Raw genomic sequence first — 15,691 nt, forward strand, 5'->3', positions numbered from 1 at the left:
AGAACAAACGTTAAATTTCTTGTTAAAGTAGGTAACGGTGGAAATAAAATCGGGGACTTTTAGTCCTGGAAATCAGGGACATGGTGAGGATAATGACATGAAGAAAACAGTGGTGTACAAATGGAATAAACAGTTTTCTGAGGGGAGAGAAAGTGTCACTGATGAAGAGAGATCATGGTAGCTAGTAATGAGCAGAACTGACAGAAACATTGCAAAGATTCATAAAATTGTGCATCAGAATTGTCAGCTGACTGTGAGAAGCATAGGTGAACAAGAAACATTGATAGGAAAATCTTACCTAACAACTTTGGCATGAGAAAGGTACGGCTCTTGGATCACAACAATGCACCAGTTCATATGGCACTACCTGTGAGGGAGCTTTTAACCAGTAAACAGGTACTTTATTACTCTCATGATCTGGCCCCTAATGACTTTTTTCTTTACCTCAAGATAAAGGAAATATTGGAAGGAAGACAATTTAATGACATTCAGTATATCAGGGCAATATGATAACAGCTTAGATGGCTATTCCAGAAGAGTTCAAAAATTTCTTTGAGGAGTATGTTAGGCACTGGTGTCAGTACAAGGTTTTCCACTGGAAATATTTCAAAGATGACCATACTGATACTCAGAAGTGAGGTTTGTAGCACTTTTTCAAAGATGAATTTGTGAACTTGTCAGACCTTTTATGTGTGTATATACACACCTTGCAGGTATACATATTTTTAAAAATCAGAACCATTTTTAATAATATAGGGATTAGCTTCTTAACATAATCTCTTGTTGGGGGGGGATATGGGAAAGGGTGTTGGCTATTTTGTAATGTATAGTTGACTTTAAAATAACACAGGGTTAAACCCTTCCTATAGAGGAGTTCCACGTCCCCAATTGTTATGGATGGAAAATAGTATTGGCAGGATGAGGAACCTTCATAAACAGAGTCCTTAGTTTTCATATTCAGGGTTGTCCAGGGCTGAATGAGCGACTTGAGTGTATGTGAATTTTGGTATCCTTGGGGATTCTGGGAACCAATCTCCTGCTAATACTGAGGGATGAGTATACAATCCTCTTTATTTTTATTTTGTGGTTTTATAGACACTATGGACATGTATTTATTGCAAAAATGACTTTGATAAACTATAATTAATTTGAAATGTTAAGTTTTCAAAATGACTTATGAGTTCAATGTAGATATCTTCCTGGGATTTATTATTAAACTGATTTATTTATCTTAGATTCTGTATAACATTTAACTTTAAAATAAACATGTACACATATATATGTGCATATAGTATATATATTTTTGGATGAATGATAAAAGGTAGACTATTATTTCCCCTTTGTGTAAACAGTCTTCATTTTATAGCTAGGACTATTAAAGACAAATTATTTGCATATCTTTGAGCTTGTATGTTTGTGATTACATTTATGTTGTCATGTTAGAAAGGGACATAGAGTGTTTTTTCCACACATTTTTGTTTAGATATAAAGCTAATTTGTAATTATCAAACTGTTTAGGTCCAATTTTGTGTAAAAATAGTCTCTGTATTCAAGGTTATATCTTATTTTCCTGGATAATCGAGATTCATAATGCAATTCATTTTTCTTGAGACTATTCCATAGAATCTGTATATTATATGGTTCTTTATTTGTTGCATGGCAATAACAAAGACAATTTTGTAAATAGTGGGCACATAAAGTATTTATTTTTAAATAGTATTTCTAGATGTATCATGAGTCTCACAGAGTATAATTATGTAAATATCTTTTTTTCTTTTTTGTAGAGACAAGAGTCTCACTTTATTGCCCTTGGTGGAGTGCTATGGCATCACACAGCTCACAGCATTCTCCAGCTCTTGAGCTTAGGCGATTCTCTTGCCTCAGCCTCCCGAGTAGCTGAGACTACAGGCGCCCGCCATAATGCCTGCCTACTTTTTTGTTGCAGTTTGGCTGGAGCCATATTTGAGCCTGCCACCCTCAGTATACGGGACTGGAGCCCTACCCACAGAGCCACAGGCGCTGCCCTAATTATGTAAATACCTTATTGTAAATTTGTTAATGCTGCTGTCGTCGTAGCAACAAAATTATTGATAAATAGGCTCAAGAGCAATATATAACTTACACTTGCAGGAGAAAATGACATGACAATGCTTTTACCCGATTCTCATATAGAAAGAATAATTTGGCACTGGATAAGATATGAATAGCATATAAATGAAGTGTCATGTAAATTCATTTGATATTTTTGTGGATGTACTGAGTATCCTAATTATTCTTTTTTTTCCTGTTTTTTTTTTTTGCTGTTAACATTCAAGATATAAATGACTTCCTTAAGGAGATTTTATACTACCTCTTGGAACAATACAAAGTTCTGTATGTGTTCCCTTGGTTGCATGACAACATACAAGACAACCTTGTAAATAGATACAAAATTTTAGTTTTTAGCATCTAGTCTTTCTAGATGTACAGAGTCTCACAAAGTATAATTTTGTAAATAAGTCATTGTAAAATATCATGATTTAATTGTGTTTTGCAAATGTTTTCACAATGAAATTGATAAAATTGTGGGCTTCTTAACCTGTACGTATTTTGGTATTTTTTTTCGGGGGGGATTTGTTAAGGTGAGGAAAAAGATAAAAGGGTGTATTTTTATTTTAAACTTAATTCTAACTAGAAAAAAACATGTATTTTAGCCATTGTTTAGTGATTATATTGCACATGAAAAACCCAAGCCATAATTTTGTAGTTATATTGCTGATGGGACATTATATAAATATAATTTTATAGTCATTGTAGGAAATGTGTTTTGTAAGAAAAATTTTCTTCTACCTCTTTGAATTATGTTTTATATTTACTTGGACTGCATGACAACATTCAAGACACTTTGTAAATAAGAAATGAGTATGACATTTAAAAAAATCTATTCTGGATGCATGGAGTCTCAACAAAGTATAAATTGTAAATACTTTATTGTAACGTAGTTGGCTTCTCTAAATGTGTTGGTATCATGATAATCAATAATTGGTCTTCTTAGGACTATGTAACATTCTTGTTTTGGTTGGTTTTGGGGACCACAATAGGTGGCCTCCATGTCTTCCCAAATGTTAGGGTCTTGTGTATAAGAACAACCAACTTTGGTCTGTGTGTGCCTTGTGCACGTATCCTTATACAAAAACAAGGAAACAACAACCCTTGGATATATTTTTATCTATAAAGAATGAGAAAAAAATGAGAAGGAAAGGGAATTATAATTTCAGAGATACACTGAGTGTTAGAAGACTGCTAAAATCGTTTTTTTTTTTTTTTAGCTATATGTACTTTGGCAAATTTATTTATGTGAATGCACATGACTGTTTTAAATGTGTATTCACATGCACGTCTAAAATTGGTTTTAGGCTGGGTGTCATGGCTCATGTCTATAGTATTAGCACTCTGGGATGCCAAGGCAGGTGGATTGCTGGAGCTCAGGAGTTCAAGACCAGCTTAAGCAAGAACAGTTAGTAAAAATAGAAAAACTACATGGGTGTGGTGGTGGGCGCCTAGGCAGGAGGATTACTTGAGCCAAAGAGACTGAGGTTAGTGTGAGCTATGACACTGCAGCACTATACCTAGGGTGACAGAGAGAGAGACTCTGTATCTCTCTAAAAAAAATAATAAGTAAAACTAAAATTGTTTTTAATGGTATAGATTTGATATAGTTTATTTCTTTTTTTGATTTTTTGACATAGCTTCTTTTTGTATTAAATCATAGCTGTGTACATTATGCAATCATGGGGTATCATGCGCTGATTTTATATACAATTGGAAATATTTTCATCACTCTGGTTAACATAGCCTTTCTGGCTTTTCTTAGTTATTGTGTTAAAACATTTATATTCTATGTTTAGTAAGTTTCACATGTATCCTTGTTCTTGTTTACTACTTTACATTATATTTTTAGTTTTAAATTTATGGAGAAGAGGTCTTAAAACTTGTACATATTTTACCCTCAAACCCAAACAATAAAAAGTATAATAAAAACTTGTACATATTTACAGAATATTGTTATGGCTAAGTGTATGTTAATTTTTATATAAAGTAATAAGCAGGTTCATAACCATTTGATCTCTAATTTTTTTCATATTTATAAATCCATATAAGAACAGAACAACTGTGTTGGTGGACAGCTGTTTTTCTGATTTATTTTAACAACTCACCTATAATATTTATTATTTATATCATGTGACAATCAGAGATAAATGTCAAAGGTGATGTAAATTAGGAAAAATTTTTATGAAGATTCTAGATGTAACTAGTGTTGATCAAATTACTATTCAGTTCATCTTTTTAAATAGGACAATCAAATTGAGAGTATGTAAAATTTGCAAGTGTTATAATTTGAAATTTGATACTGGGATTTTTCTAATCCAATTCTTAACAAATGTACAAAGAACAAATACACTACAGGTTCAGTATAAAAACAATGATATGACCATCTGAAATGTTTATTAACAGAGAAAAGAGTGTGATTATGCGACGATTGTAATTATAATGGTGAAAACATATTCCCATTTGGAAGGGAATTTTGTAGTCTTCTAAATTGCTATTTAAAATTACATCACTTTTCTGTAAGCAAAAACTAATTTCATATTTACAGTGGTATATGCATAGGCCTGTTGTTTTTCTAATTGAAATATAATAGTTAATTATAAAAATGTGAATTATACATGGAGAGTGACAGTCTAATGATTAATACTTAATATCATGAGTATGGTGATTATTTTAACATTCTATTTGGAATTTTTTTAACACATTAAAAATAAAGATTGTATATATTTGTATATTGCTACATTCAAAACTCTGGAATGAATGTATGTATGTTAAAAGAAAATTGGATAAAGATGGCAAAGTTTTAACAGTCCTATGCAGAGAAAGGAGGATAGGATGACTACTTCTGGCTGGGCATGGTGGCTCATCCTGTATCCTACCACTCTGGGAGGATGAGAGGGGTGGATTGCTTGAGCTCAGGAATTTGAGACTAGCCCAAGCAAGAGTGAGACTCTGTTTCTACTAAAAAATAGAAAAAAAAAAAATTAGCTGAGCATTGGGATGGCACCTGTAGTCCCAGCTACTTAGAAGTCTGAGGCAAGAGCAACTCTTGAGCCAGAGCCCAATAGTTTGAGGTTGCTGTGAGCTATGATGTCACAGCACTCTACTCAGGGCAACACAATGAGACTCTGTCTCAATTAAAAAGAAAAAAAGGAAAAGAAAAAGAATTGATTCTTTCTGCATTTGGTATTTTATGAGGTATTTTAAAAATGAACATTTAAACAAGAACGGAAATTTTAAAGAGAACCAATTGTGCCTGTCTTCATCTTTGCTCATCAACATCGTGGGAGTATTGGCCTGTTGTATCCAATTTTTTTATTCCCAGTGGCCATTGTGAGTGGTTTTTGAACGATCTTATGAGGAGCATATGATTTATATGCTACTTCTAATGCGGCAGAGCCCTACAGTGAAACAAAGGGTTGAATTACACATGAGAAGAAGGCAAAAGATGGAGGTAAGTGCCAAACATTTATATTTTGGTTGAGAAACAGATGAGTAAAGATAACTGAAACATTCTATAAAGAAAGTAAAGATCATAGTGGTAATGTGTATTTGTGTGTACTGACTATATAAAGATGTTTCAGAGGTGTCTCTAGGAATTAGTTGGAAATTATTCTTAATTAAATTGGGTATATATAAAAAAAATTGGGTATATGTAGAGAATGAATATTTTTCTTTTACAGTAGTTGGCATGTCTGAAGGGTTTCAGGTTTTTAGGGTTTTATAGATCTGTTGAAATTAGCATAGAAAAGTTTTTAATATGCTCAGCATTTGTGGAAAGGCTGTAGCTTAAAATGCATGATTGTTAGGTTGGACCCAGTGGCTCACGCCTGTAATCCTAGCACTCTAGGAGGCTGTGGTAGGAGGATTGCCTGAGACCAGCCTGAGCAAGAGCAAGAACCCATCTCTACTAAAAAATAGAGAAAAAGATCAGGGCATTGTAGTGGGCACCTGTTGTCCTAAACTGCTCCAGAGTAGCTGGGGACTACAGGCTTCCACCTCAATGGCCAAATGAGTTTTTCTTTTTACTTTTTTCTTTTTTATTTTTTTTTTGAGACAGGGTTTCATTATGTCACCCTCGGTAGAGTGCTGTGGCATCACAGCTCATAACAACCTCAAAGTCTTGGGCTTAAACGATTCTGTTGCCTTAGTCTCCCAAGTAGGTGGGACTGTAGGAACCCGCCACAACACCTGGCTATTTTTTTTGGTTGTAGTTGTCATTGTTGTTTGGCAGACCTGGGCTGGGTTCGAACCTGCCAGCTCCAGTGTATGTGGTTGGCACACTAGCTGCTGAGCTATGGGTGCTGCCCAGTTAACTTTATTATTAATCCCAAGAATGGTACCTGCTTTAAGTTCATTGGTTTTCACTGATGTAGTGCAGTATTTTCATTCAAGTGTTCTTCATCCCTCAGCAGTATGACTGTAAGGACAACTGAATACACATTTGATTGGGAGAGGTGCACTTTGGTTACTTAGGAGTTGATCCATAAGAAAAAGTTTGATGGCTTTTTGATGGTAGCTAGTTGACAAATTGTGTATATGAATAAATGATCTGGAGATAATAAGCAACCAAATAACATGACAACATCTGAAGTAATGTTGGAGAGTTAAGCCAGTGTTAGAAAATGTCAGAAGGAAAGAAGCTAATATCTGGCTTCCTTATTGGTAGAAAATTCCAAAAAGATTTTGATTCACATGCTATTTCATCAGAATGATTGTTGTATTTCATTTTACACATTTTGTTAGTCCATAGTGATGGATAGAAAATTTGCTTCTAATATTTTCATATTTTTCCTACTATGTACTCTCAGGTGATGACTGAAAAGGAACCTATGCCATTATGTCTACCACCAGCTTCACTAAAACCAAAATGTGGTCTTCATAATGCACAGAGACTCCTCATTTATGTGTGTTGCAGTGAGCAGTCTTTGCAGATGAAAAAAAAAACTAGAACAAGAAACCTCATTTTTGGAAAATGACCTACAGAGTGTCATTGAAGTGAATTATAATTATGTGTGGTGATTGTCTCCATTGTTCCTTTTGGACTAAATTTTGGGAGCTGGAATGACTCAGACATTGTTGCACAGAATCTCAGGATGGAGGAATTAAAAGGGCTTCACAACAGTGCTTTGAAAAGTATGAATGTATATATTTATAATTTCTACTAATCATAGGGTAAATTTAAAGCTGAGTCAATAAAAAGATCTTTTTCAAGAATACAAAGGATATAGAGTTTTATAAATTATAGTATAGTATTTTACTTGTGTAATTCTTTCTAATTCTATCCCCAATATATTTTTAATAAAAATTGATACATGATTAGTTTTTGGTGGTATGATATAGTAATTATAGATTTTCTACATAGCAAACATGCTTCTATAAATTTGAATTCATCCAACTACTCTGTTGGAATAATTGCTATAGATGATAACTACAGGGAGAAAGTATATGCAAAACTACATTTTGAGTAAACTTCCCATACTTCCTAAAATTGTAAAAATGTTAGATGTTAGTATTTTTAGTCATTGGTAACATAATATTACAAAGAAATTACTTTCTTATCTATTAATGATTTTTGAGCTACATAATCTTAATACAACCTTATTACTCATTTGTGTTATTTAATTTTCCATTATTCCTTTAATTTTCACATCTCATCATAGTTGTTTTGCTAGTTTTGCTAGATTTCTAAGAGCTCAGTTATGATAAAGATGTTAATTTGTCAAGCATTACAAATGAAATACTGTGTTTTTTCTTGTTTATTTTATTGTGGTGTTTTATTTTTTGGTTGTACAAAAGTTATGTATGAAATATAATTTTGTTCTACTTCATATTGTTTGAAGTTTTGTGTTTTTCTTTTGAAACATTTACGTTAGTGTCATTAATTTATTCTGTCTTCTATGTTTCATAATTTTGTCATTTTTTTCATTTATCATCACTGTAGTGTTAATGCATTACATATTAAAATAACTCATTTTGGCCTGTACAGTTAACACTTACCTTAAGTCATAATCATAAGGAGAATCCCCACATATAATTTGCTGCATTTGCCCTGCCTTCTACTGACACTTTACGGATAATTTTTACTGTCTTATCTATTCCATTGAGTTCTATCTCATTTCTCTTCTTTTTCAGAATATTCCCTGTCTATACTTGCATTTTTTTTCTCTCAATTGATGCTTAGAATTATTTTGCAAGTTGGGAAAAAATGCAGTTTTAATTTGTTTTGCACCAAATTTAATAGATTAATTAGGAGAGAATAAATCTCTTTAAAACTGAGTCTTCCTATCCAACCGCAAGGTATGTCTTTCTATTTTTAAACACATAATTATGTTGATATACTGTCAGTAAAGTTTAAAATATTTCTTTTTCATTTCTAGGAATTTCATAGGAGTTTGTTAATTTAGTAATTGGAAACATTTACTTACCTTATTTTCTTATTGATACATGGAAATCATTATATATATCAATTTTTATTATGTCTTTATTTCACAATTGTCATTTTTATTAACCCAAACAAAGTATGTTGGTAAGTATTTTTGGAGCATATGGAATTAGAAAGTGCCCTTGTCAATTGGACAATTAACGTTATTTTCCTTAGAATGAGGTGGTTTATGTTCTTATTTGTCATTTTAGGAAAAGTCTTTTAAAGGTTCCCCCTAAATTTCATGACAGTATTGATAAAATTATCTTTTGCATTATAGTTTAGAATATGTGTCCTTATATTACCAAACTAAAACTTATTCTACACTTGAATGTTCTGTACCATGAATGAATGAACGAACTATATTTTTAAATATATGCCCTCTGACTATAGTTGTCAAAATTTTATGTGGAATTTCTGAAGTGATATTTCTAAACACAGCACCTTTATTTTTCTTCTGTTTTCAGGATTTTGTATTATTTTATTAACTATCCAAAATCAATTTGTGAGATTTTTGATATAGGCTGTAAGCAAGTAATGTTAGCATTATTTCTGTAAAAAAATTATTTTGAAATAATTGGTGAGTTGCAAAGGTGTAAACAAAAGTATGATTATTCTTTACCTTTCTCTTACATTAACATGTAATTATCTAAGCCAGGAAATTAACATTGATATACTTGTTTTAACTGATCCTCATACTTCTTTCATGTTTGCAGCATTATCATCATTGTATTGGTCCATGATTTGATGCTGGGTCCAACTTTGCATACATAGTATTTATCATCTGCTTCCTGTTTAGATTATTTACCTGGTCTGTCCTTTTTTTTGGGGGGGAGGACAAAGTCTCACTTTGTAGCCCTCAATAGAGTGCAGTGGCATCGTAGCCCATAGCAACTGCAAACTCTAGGGCTCAAGTGATAATCTTGCCTCAGTCTCCCAAGTAGCTGGGAATAGACATCTGCCACAATGCCTGGCTATTTTTAGAGATGAGGTCTTGCCCTAGCTCTGGCTGGTCTCAAACCTGTCAGTGCAGGCAATCCACCCACCTTGGCCTCCAGAGTGCTGAGATTATAGGAGTGAGCCACCATGTCCAGCCTTCCTGGTCTGTCTTTGATTTTCATCATCTTTAACTTTGAATAGTCTACAGAATATCTGATTATTAATGTTCCTCAGTATGGGTTTGTTCTTTATGTTCAGTTTGTTCTTTAGATTTAAATGATGTATTTGGGGCAAGAACTCTACAGAAATTATTTTCTAACCTCAGTTCATCACTGGAGAGTACATGATATTTATCTTCATACTAGAGATTTTGCTTTGATTATATAATTATATTTAGGGAGATACTACAAATATTGTTTGTCATTATACTTTCTTTTTTTTTTTTTTTAGGAGACCGGGTTTTGTTCTGTCCCCCAGGCTAGGGAGTACAGTGGCCTAAGCATATATCTCACTATAGCCTTGAATTCATGGGACTCAGGTTGTTCTTCTCCTTTAGCTTTGAGGTACCTGCTATTTTTTTATATTGCCCAGGCTGATCTCAAACTTTTGGCTTCAGGTAATCCTCCTACCTCAGCTCTCAAGTGCCTGACCTGTCATTATACTTTAGAACACTCATTTTAGCATACATTCATGCTTTTGTCTGCAATTATTATTACTTTGGTAGTTGCTAGATTATTTTTTTAAAATTTCTATCAATTTTATGTTTTATTAATCAAAGTTGGAAGTTTGTGCTCTAAAGAAGCATTTTATCTTACCCCCCTTTTTAATCCTTTATTAAATCATAACTGTACATTAATGCATTTATGGGTTACAATGTGCTGATTTTATATACAATGTGGAATGCTTACATCTAACTGATTAACATAACTGTCTCCTTGCTTACTTGTCATGGTAAAAACATTCATACTCTAAATTTTTTTCTTTTTTTTTATTGTTGGGGATTCATTGAGGGTACAAGAAACCAGGTTACACTGATTGCATTTGTTAGGTAAAGTCTCTCTTTTTTTTTTTTTTTTTTTTAAAGTCTCTCTTACAATTGTGTCTTGTTTTTATTGATTTCTAACTGCATCTTGTCAGAGAAGTTGCTTTTTATTTCTGTTTATCTTTATAAATGTAATGAATTTATGGTATATCTAGGTATATTCTAGAAAATGTCCTACATGCACCTGCAGTTGAATGTATTTTATTTTTGTTTGCAGATTGTTGTATTTATGTCACTTAGGTATTTATTGTGTATATTCCGGGAACTCTGTTTTCTTTCTTGCTATGTATGAGTGTTCTACCCATTTTAAAGAATAGACTCTTCACCTCTTATTGAGGAACTATTTTTCCATTTTGTTGTCATTTTGTTTTCTATATTTTGATGGTTTATAGTTAGATGCCTAAATGTTTATAATTGTTATCTACTTGGTATATTCCTGCATTACTGTGTTCTTTTTTTAGTGAAATTCTTTTCTCATTTCGCGTTGTGTATAAATTTTAGATTTTCATGAGTACTCTGGGGATTGTATCTAACATCCAAAACTCGTAACACCAGTCTGAATTTATACCAGCTTGACTTTAATAATGTACAAAAATATCTGCTCCTTTAATGTCTTCCTTTCTCTATTAGTTGATGGATTTAATATGTTGTGTAGCCACACACAAAAAAGTGGTTTATAAAATACATTCTTCTCTTAAATTGGTTAGAAGACAAATTGTGGATTTACAAATCAAAGTTATAATAATGTTAGCTTTTTACTTTTTTTTTTTTTTTTTGAGACTGAGTTTCACTTTATTGCCCTTCGTAGAGTGAAGTGGTGTCATACCTCACAGCAACCCAGTACTCTTGGGCTCAAATGATTCTCTTGCCTCAGCCTCTCATGTAACTGGGCTATTTTTTTAGAGACAGGCCTTCAGGATGGTATCAAACTCTTTTTTATTTATTTATTTTATTTTATTTGGGGGGGACAGAAACTCAAGCTGTCACCCTTGATGATCAGGATAGAGTGCTGCTGGCATCATAGCTCAAAACAACCTCCAACTTGGGCTCAAGTGATCCTCTTGCCTCAGTTTTTCTATTTTTAGCAGACATGGGGTCTCACGTTTTGATTAAGCTAGTCCTTGAACTTGTGAGCTCAAACAATCCACCTGCCTGTGCCTCCAAGAGTAGTAGGATTACAGGAGTGAGACACTACTCCCGGCCAACTTTTACTATTTTTAAAAATTCTCTCATACCATGATAGAAACAAAGTGATTATACCCTATTCTCACAATCTTTTGTAATTGCCTAAGTATGAACATTTAACGACATCTTTATTTTTTCACTAATGTTCTGTTTACTGTCCTTCAGGAGTATTTATCGTTTTTTGCCAGGCAGGTCTAGGGATAGCAAACTCCTCAGTTGTTTGTTCCTCTGGAACTATGTTAGTGTTCCCTTTTATTAGAAAGTTTTGGTAGATATAGGAGTTTTAGTTGCATTTGCTTTTAACACATTGAGTATGTTAGTCCTCTCCCTCCTAGCCTACAAGGTTTCTGATGAGAAATCAATTGATAATCTTTTATATGCATCTCATGTCTTTGTTGCTGCTTTTAAAATTATCTTCCTATTGATAATTGAAATATAACACATTTCAGTTTGGTTCTGAGTTAACTCCTATGTGGAGTCTGTTACGCTTCTTGGATGTTAATATTCATGTTTGTCAACAAATTTGATAAGTTTTTGTCCAGATATCTTTCTTTAGATAATCTCTATATTTATCTATTATCCTTTCTCTTCTCCATATCTGAATTATACAGTATGTACATTGAACCCAGTTGGGTAGTGCCCAGAAGTCCCTAAAACTCTGTTTACTTTTTCTTTTCTTTTCTTTTCTTTTTTTTTTTTGGAGATAGAGTCTCAAGTTGTCACCCTGGATAGAGTACTTTGGTGTCATAGCTCACAGCAACCTCCAACTCAGGTTCAAGTGATCCTCTTGCCTCAGTTTTTCTTTTCCTTTCTTTCTTTTCTTTTTTTTGTTGAAATGGAGTCTCACTACATTGCCCTCAGTAGAGCCATGGTGTCACAGCTCACAGCAACCTCAAACTCTTGGGCTTAAGTGATTCTCTTGCCTCAGCCTCCCAAGTAGCTGGGACTACAGGTGCCTGCCACAATGCTCAGCTATTCTTTGGTTGCAGTCGTCATTGTTTTTGAACAGGCCCAGGCCAGGCTCAAACCCACCAGACTCGTTGTATGTGACCAGCGCCCTACCCACTGAGGTATGGCTGCTGCCAGTTTTTCTATTTTTAATAGAGATCAGGTCTTGCTTTTTGCTCAGGCTGGTCTCAAACCCATGAGTTCAAGTTATCCACCTGCCTTGGCCTCCCAGAGTGTTAGGATTATAGGCATGAGCTCACCAGGCCTTGTTTACTTTTTCTCAATGTTTACTTTTCTTTTGGGTCTTCAAACTTCATAGTTTTTATTGTCTAACTTTAAATTCACTGATAATTTCTGCTACCTATTCAGATATTCCTTTGAATACCTCTAGTGAATTTCTCATATTTATCATGTTACTTTTTAATGCCCTTGAATTTATTTTTATTTTCTTCATGATTTTCTGTATCTTTATTGATATTTCTGTGTGTTCATCATTTTATTAACAAATTATTTCCTTTATTTCTTTGAAAAACTTTAAGACAGTTTTAAAGGCTTCCAGCTTATATTTCATTATCTTAGCACAGATCCTGAATACTTATATAACAGGTTTTGTTTTTGTTTGTCTACCTCTCTCCTTCTGTAAGGTGTGGTAGGAACATGTGCACAGCTGCCTACCAAAGGAATTGAGGAGTGGGTTAGAGGTAGATTCTACTTTGCAAAGAACTGAAAGTGAATGTAGTTAACCATAATTTACCTGTTAGACTTCAGTGTAATCCAGAGTTCGATTAATTATGCGAGACAGATTATTCCAATGAGTTCTCCTACTTTCTTACTTTCTACTGTGCTATCTTACAATTATCTGCCTACCAGGGTTGCTTTTTTTTTTTTTTTTTTTGAGACACGGTCACAAGTTGTCGCCCTGGGGTAGAGTACCATGGTGTTGCAGCTCACAGCAAACTCATTAGACTCTTGGGCCTAAGTGATTCTCTTGCCTCAGCGTCCCAAGTAGCTGGGACAATAGGTGCCTGCCACAACACCTTTCTATTTTTGTTGTTGTTGTTTAGCAGGCCAGGGCCAGGTTCAAACCTGCCAGCCCCAGTGTATGTGGGTGGCACCCTAATCACTGAGCTATAGGCACCAAGCCCCAGGGTTGGTTTTTAACATTCAAATGAATATACTCATTTATTTATTCTGATTATCGACTAAACTTGTGTCCTATAATTTTGTACTTATAAATTGTGATTATGTATGTATGACATAAAATTTTCCATATTACCAGATTTAATAGAATAATTCAGTGCCATTAATTTGCTCAAATGTTGTATAACTGTCACCATTTCCAAAACTTTTGTAAGCCCAAATTGAAATTCTGTACTGCTTACCCAGTGACTCTTACTTAGTTCTCTCATACTCCAGATCATTTTCTTGCATTTGATTTTGACTATTTCTAGATATTTCATGTAAATTGAATTATACAATATATGTCCTGATACTTTTTTTAGCTGTGTGATAAGCCCATTCATATGTGACTTACATGAAAAGTGAACCAACTGTAAGTGTACTTACTAAATTTACCAAATCCAGTGAAAGTTTGTGACATTTATCTTGAAAATTGTTGAAGGTATATATTGTTTGTGTTCTGTTTGCAAAATTTCCCAAAGTGAGTAACTTTTAGTAGCAAAAAATCTCTTCTGTTAAGTCAGTAGTATCAATTGATTTATTCAAAGCAATTGAATAATACCTATTTTTCTTTTGAAGTATTTTTTTTAACATTATCACTGCTTTAATACTGTTAGGGACAAAATTAATTTTACAAGTTTCTTGAATCATTAAACATCTTTGTTTAAATACACAAAAGCAATTAGTTATTCGTGAATGCCTTACCAGTCTCAGAGATAACTTTTGTAACAAGGACATAATTAGATTCATCATCTCTGGTCATTCGCTCTTTTTTTTTTTTTTTTTGTTATTGTTGCCTTTATTTTTTTTTCTTACTGATAAATCATAGCTGTGTACATTAGTGCAATCAAGGGCTACAATGTGCTGGTTTCATATACAATCTGAAATATTCTCATCTAACTGTTCAACATAGCCTTCATGGCATTTTCTTAGTTATTGTACGTAGACATTTGTATTCTGCCTTTAGTAACTTTCGCCTGTACCCATTCTAAGATGCACCGTAGGTGTGGCCCAACCCATTGCCCTCCCGCCACACTAACCTCCCCCCTCCCTTCCCTTTCCTTGGCCCTTTCCTCATAGTCTTGTGCCATAGTTGGGTTATAGCCTTCATGTGAAAGCTGTAATTTAGCTTCATAGTAGGGCTGAGTACATTGGATACTTTTTCTTCCATTCTTGAGATACTTTGCTAAGAAGAATATGTTCCAGATACATCCATGTAAACATGAAAGAGGTAAAGTCTCCATCTTTCTTTAAGGCTGCATAATATTCCATGGTATACATATACTACAATTTGCTAGTCCATTCGTGGGCATATGGGCACTTGGGCTTCTTCCATGACTTAGCAATTGTGAATTGGGCTGCAATAAACATTCTGGTACAGATGTCTTTGTTATATTGTGATTTTTGGTCTTTTGAGTATAAAACTAGTAAAGGAATTATAGGATCGAATGGCAGATCTATTTTGAGGTCCCTAAGTATTCTCCAAACATCTTTCCAGAAGGAACGTATTGGCGTGCATTTCCACCAGCAGGGTAGAAGTGTGCCCTTTTCTCCACATCCACGCCAACATCTCTGCTTTTGGGATTTTGTTATGTGGGCTACACTTACTGGGGTTAGGTGATATCTCAAAGTAATTTTGATTTGCATTTCTCTGATGATTAAGGATGATGAGCTTTTTTCATGTGTTTGTAGATTGTGCGTCTGTCTTCTTTAGAGAAGTTTCTCTTCAAGTCCCTTGCCCACCCTAAGATGGGATCACTTGTTCTTTTCTTGCTAATACGTTTGAGTTCTCTGTGGATTCTGGTTATTAAAACTTAATCGGATGTATAACCTGCAAATATTTTCTCCCATTCTGAGGGCTGTCTACTTGCTTTACTTACTATGTT

At 33.8% G+C, this 15,691-nt stretch overlaps 1 long non-coding RNA gene across 3 annotated transcripts in view; it reads left to right on the forward strand.

Moving 5' to 3' along the window:
• LOC128579821 (uncharacterized) overlaps positions 1–15,691 on the forward strand; it is a 57,596-nt gene that overhangs the window by 14,616 nt on the left and 27,289 nt on the right. For 2 of the 3 annotated variants that reach the window (XR_008378270.1, XR_008378272.1), the window contains exons 3-5: positions 1,785–5,542; positions 6,900–7,224; positions 8,224–8,388. This is a non-coding gene — a long non-coding RNA (uncharacterized LOC128579821). The remainder of the gene's footprint in view (positions 1–1,784; positions 5,543–6,899; positions 7,225–8,223; positions 8,389–15,691) is intronic. The other variant, XR_008378271.1, reaches the window with a different exon arrangement.

The sequence above is a fragment of the Nycticebus coucang genome, chromosome 2 (assembly GCF_027406575.1).
Source record: "Nycticebus coucang isolate mNycCou1 chromosome 2, mNycCou1.pri, whole genome shotgun sequence".
Taxonomy (NCBI): Eukaryota; Metazoa; Chordata; class Mammalia; order Primates; family Lorisidae; genus Nycticebus; species Nycticebus coucang.